This window comes from Gracilinanus agilis, chromosome 2 (genome assembly GCF_016433145.1).
Source record: "Gracilinanus agilis isolate LMUSP501 chromosome 2, AgileGrace, whole genome shotgun sequence".
In the NCBI taxonomy this organism is placed as follows: Eukaryota; Metazoa; Chordata; class Mammalia; order Didelphimorphia; family Didelphidae; genus Gracilinanus; species Gracilinanus agilis.
Genome location: NC_058131.1, coordinates 128,561,648 through 128,567,647, shown reverse-complemented (window position 1 = coordinate 128,567,647; position 6,000 = coordinate 128,561,648).

Here is a 6,000-nt window from a genome sequence, read left to right as displayed (position 1 = left end):
TTAATTATATAGTGTGGGGTCCCCACTGACATGCTTTGAAAGCTATCCTGGGTTCAAGGCATTCTATTATATTTTCAGAACAACAGCTAACTAACCCCTGATCCCACAGCAAACCAAAAACAAAAGATATATTAATTCTAAAAAAACAATATTTAATTCTTAAGAGATTAGTCAGATAACTAAAAAGGAAAATCTCCATGTATAAGTACATCTACAGATTCTCATAACTTCAGTAGAAGCCTCCACAACTCCTGAGCTATAGCTTAGTTGAACCTCCTCTTCCTTCCAAAGCTATCATGTGCTGTTGCCATCTTTTGATCTGGTAATATTATTTTCTAAGCAGGTTTTTTAAATTTATATTTTCTTTCCCTATGATTTGCTTGCCAGTTTCTATTTTGTCCTGGGAGCTACTAGTGGTAGGTGCAAGGTTATTTTTCCATCGCTGATGCAATGAAAATGCAGATCCACTGAATACTATTATGTTCTGTTCATTGTATGCTTAGTTACTGCCATCTGTTGGTTTTTCTAAGAATGGCCATCATTAACCTGCCACTTGACTGCAGGACTCCTAGATGGAGTTATATATAACTTACAGCTATCTTGTCCAATTTCTCCCCTCTTTCATTTTACAGAGAAGGACATTGAGAACTGAGGCTGAATTTGAACCAAAGTCCTCTGACTTAAGAATCAAGGTTCTTTTCACTCTTCTAGAAAGTGGTACATTCCCCTTGCTGAAATCCAGAAGGCGATTTTAGCTCTTTTATGAGTCAAGCTGTAGTTATGCACAGCACTCTTGGCCTCTTTTGGGTTTCCTGTCTGTTGCCTTCTTCAGTCCTCTCTGCTTTTTCAGATAGACTGGGAAAATTTCTTACAACTCCTGCCATGAACCTGGTCTCTAGCAAACGCTAGAGAATGGGATGTACGTGGGAGCTATTAAAGAGGTAGAATTGACAACTGATAGTGCAATGCAACCCACTAATCTCTGCCTCATGTTCCTGGTTGCCCTCAGATTGTCCTCTTCAAGTCTTCCCACATGCCCTATTTCTTCTGCTCTAAGCATCACTGCCCTTAAAGCATGAACATTTGTAGTTCATGCTCTGAATATAGTAATAGTCATTTTTAATAAGATGAATTTAAATTGGGATGACTTGAACTTGGGTTTTAAAAAAATCAACCTTAAAAAAGACTGGGAGACGTGACTAGATTGTTAATCTGAATAAGATCTTGGTGGAAAGATGGTCTATACTGGTCAACAATGTATTTCATTAGCAAAGAAAGCTAATGTGCTCTTGTTGTGGGAGGCTTGAGGTGAACCCCCTGGGTTCCAGATGAGCACCCTTTTCAAGAAGCAAAGACTCCAAAACTTAGAATAAAAATAAAAAGAGAAATGTATTAATTTGGAATCTATGTTGAATTTGGCTTGGAGGACAGCATAAATGGAAAGCTGCCTCCTAGAGGACATCAATCCTTGAGGGGTCTTAATACTCTTTACAACAGGTGATACATGACTTGAAGAGGCTATACACTTAGGCACAAGGAGGGGGGGAATTTGTCATCTGACTGGGGTTAGAGCAATGTCTTATGTCCTGAAGACATAAGGGGTGACCCTTAGTTTAGGGGACAAATAGATGTCTTAGGTACAACAGGATGGTATCAAAGGATAGCCTAGAGGTGTATCTCTGTGTCCATCTCAAAACCTAGGGGGAGGATCCAAGGAAAATAATTCTCTCAGGGGATTTTTCCTTTGATGTAGCAGGGTCTCGTCAGGAGTTTTTGATGTTTTAGGGTTACTAGTTACAAGGATGCAAAGAAATAAAGGAATTTTTCTACTTACAGTTTGGCCTGAAACACTTCTACAATTTGGGGGGTTCAATATCCCATGCCAATCTTAGATGGCATTATGAGAAATGGAGAGTCAAAGATTAAGGACTTGATAATTCCCATATACTCTGGTGGGAGCACTCCCACCAGAGTATATATATATATATATATATATATATATATATAGAGAGAGAGAGAGAGAGAGAGAGAGAGAGAGAGAGAGAGAGATGAGTTGGGGGAACCATATTTTGAGAAAGATGTTCATAAACTGGAATAGAAGCCACTGTGGAACCATTTGAAGGATTCTTTAGTACTAAAGGAAAGCACTAGAAGCAATATTTGGAAGTATCAAAAGGGGAAATTTAGGTTTGATATCTAAAAAAACCCAAACTTTCTAATAGAGCTATCTCAAAGTGAAATGAGTTGTCTAGAAAGGAGATGTTTTCTTCCAACTTGGAGATCTATAAACATAATCTGGATAAGAAAATGTCAGGTATATTATAGTGGAAATTTCATATGTGTATGAGTTGTTAGATGGCTGGTAAAATCCCTTCTAATTCCCTAGTTCCATGATGTTATGAAGTGTTTGAAGGGATGGCTTTGTACGATTTAAAATTAGTTTTGACTAAATATGAAAGTTATAAAAACAAGATTGTGGTCGCCACTTATAAAATATTAACTCAAGTCAGAAAAACTATTAGTAGCTTTTATTTACAACAAGGTAGAGATATTAAAGTGGAAAATATAGGAAGGAGATAGAGAATTGTTTGGCCTATCAGCCTAAGTGCTGATCCAGTAAAGTTCAGCTCAGCCAAGGCAAGGACTCCCTCAAGTCCTGATCACCACATGGAAGTCCCAGTGGCATCTTCAGCCAGAAATCCACCAATGCAAGCCTCTTCCTTCAGCCTGAGTCACTCACCCAGCAAACCTCTCCAGCACAGAATGCTCCAGCTGAGGATGAGTCCAGGAAAAGCGACTGCCTCCAAGAGTCTCCCTTCAGCCTGGCTGACCAAGGCAGAATGAATGAAGGAATCCTCAGGCTGGTCTTTTTAAAGCAGTTTTCTTGATGTCACTTCCTGTCACTTCCTCACTTCATGGGAATCAATCACAGCCTTGCAATTTGCCTAGCACTTGGGGATGATGGAGGTGGGCAGTGACCTTTGGAGGTATAAGATTTCTCTAGTAAGTGACTTGTGAACTCTCTTAATGGTTAGCTAGGTGCTAAGTAGGGGCACTTTAAATTCTTGATTTGATTAAATTAAAACTTGCTGATTGATTACATTAAAAATAAACTAAGGGAGTCTAATTCTGTCTTCACAGCTTATAAACATATGGATTTTATTTATTTTGTATAGAAAAAACTATTAGTAGAAATATATATAAGAAGGTAAGGGTTTAAATATATATATATATATTTATTTAATTTATTTATTTAATTTAAATATATATTTAAATATGTACATATATATATTTAAACCCTTACCTTCTGTCTTAGAGTCAATACTGTGTAATGGTTCCAAGGCAGAAGAATAGTAAGGTCTAGGCAATGAAAGTTAACTGACTTGCCCAGAGTCACACAGTTAGGAAGTATCTGAAACCAGATTTAAATTCTGTCCCTAGGCATGGCTTTCAATCCACTAAATCACCTAGCTGCCCCCCTAGGAATATTTATAAAGCAAATTTAGGCTTGGAAAAAGAGGGACTATTTTTTGGTAATCAGAGATGACCAGTCTTGGTCATTGGTAATTGGTAATCAGAGATATTCATCCCTGAGTATATTGCAGATTATCTCATTTTTAGAAATCTTCCAGCAAATGACTGACAATCACTTACTTGTTGGGTATTTTGTAGAGGTCATTTCTGTTCATACATGGACTAGATGGCCTCTGAGGTACATCATAACTCCCAGATAGCCCAGAGGGAGTGCTGCATCAGCATTATCTCATTTGATTACCATAATAATGCTGTTAATGTTATTAGAAATTATTACAAATTCTGTGATTTGTAAGTTCTGGTTTCTGAGGAGGTGATAGAGTGGGTTTGATGGGACAACAACATGCATTTTGTAGAGCAGGATGAAAATAAGAGTGCAATGAGATAACCAAACCGAAAACTGAATTCCTTAGAAAAGCATGGAAATGAATGAAAAAATAATAGATGACTGCTTAAAGAATTTGAAATGAGAATTCTAGATAGAGAAAGACAGGTTTCTGAGATACAGAGGCAGAGGGATAGTGTGAAAGTGGAAATGAACGAAGAGGAAGGAATATGCCTAGTCCTCCTTGTAGCCCAGTTTGTCTGGCCACAAGTTTGAATTTTGTCATAAGGTAGATACAATAATAAAACTAATATTTAATGACTTACTTAGTGGAAATAATAACAATAGCTGAAATTTATACAGAATGTTAGAGTTGCAAAGCACTTTATATATGTAATAGGTTGGAGAGGTGGGGAAGGGGGATTGGATTCTCACCTCCTTACTTATGTTGATGCAATCACAGAAAATAAAGTGGATTCTAGCAGTACTAATGTATTATATGAATGTGTGAAAAAGTCTAAAATATAAAGGATTTCCCTCCAGTAGAATTAGAAGGTCAGCTGGCCAGTGGATTTTGCTCACCCCTCTACCACCACTGCAGCAGAACGACCCACCCAGTAGGAGATATTACTTCTAGCTGGGAGCAGAAAGAAAGCAATCCAAGAGGCACATCTTCAAGGGGCATAACTTTGGGCAGCAGAGAAAAGAAAGCCCTAATCCTAGCAGTGGGAGTTGTGTTGGAGATAAGAAAATGCAGGGAGCATTTGATATTAATATCAAGATATTAAGCACATCTATTATTTTATTTCATCTCTATAATAATCCTCTAAGGTCAGTGCTATTATTTTCATTATTTTATAGATGAACCAACTGAAACACAGATTAAATAATTTACCCAAAGTCACACAACTGGTTAGTGCCTGAGGCAGATTCACACCCAGGTCTTAATGACCTTCTAATCACTTAACCCTGCCTTCCCCACCCACCCACCCAAAAAAAAAAAAAAAAAAAAGGTGGACTTTACTGAATGCTTTTAGCTCCTAGGCCAAGTATGCAATTGGGACCTTAGAGTTCTTTCTCTAGCATTTCCAGTCTTCTAGGGACTTAATTCTCTGCTCTCAATGATAAGAGCTAGGCTATGAGGGTTAGATGACTTGCCTAGGGTCACACAGCTAGGAAGTGTCTCTAGCCAAATTTGAATGCAGGACTTTCCATTCTTAGATCAGGCTTTCAATGAGCCACCTATCTGTCCCAGCTCTCCGTAACTTTTTACTAAAATTTCAATAGGGTCTTGGCAGTTTGGCGTAGTCACAAAGTTCTAAGCTTATTTTTCACAACAATGGATTCATTCCAATCCAAAAAGCACTTATTAAGCAACTTAACATAATAATAACAATGCAAGGATTAGCCTAGAGTTGTTTACCTTTTTTTCAAAATCACTCCACCCAATCAATCATTTGTGCTTAACCCTTCAGTCTTCCAGTTTCAGCATCCTCAATAGTTTATTTCTCTAGTTTATTAAACATGTTTCCAGAAGAATTCTCTATCCTAGGAGAACTGTTCTCAACTTTTTTTTTTTTTTTGGGGGGGGGGTCATGGAGCCCTCTGGCAGTCTGGTGAAGTCAGGACACCTTTTCTCAGAATAGTATCTTTAAATTTATAAAGAGAGTTCATAGGATTGCAAAGGAAAGCAATTATATCGAAATAGTTATAAATATTAGAAAATGAGTTTACAGACCCCTAGGTTAAGAATCCCTGCTCTAGAGGGAAATATTCCTTTTTCCTAGCTGAAATCCACCTTCTACAAGAAGCTTTTCCTAGTCTTCCTTAATGCTCCTGTCTTCCCTGTATTGACTGTCCAATTTTCCCTTATACAGAGTTGTTTGCTACATAGCTGTTTGTATGCTTCTCCCATCAGAGTGAGCTCTCTCAGAGCCCGGATTGCCTTTTGCTTTTATCCCTGGAGTTTGTCAAAGGGCTTTGCACACAGGATCTCAAGAGTTTGAAGACTTAAGGCAAAAAATACATAGACAAAATCTCTATTTTTCTTATCTGGTACATTACAATGGTCAGTACTGAAAGGGACAGCTCCCTAAGATTTCAAGCCAGCTGACAGCTTAATTGTTCTTTCATAGTCAAAA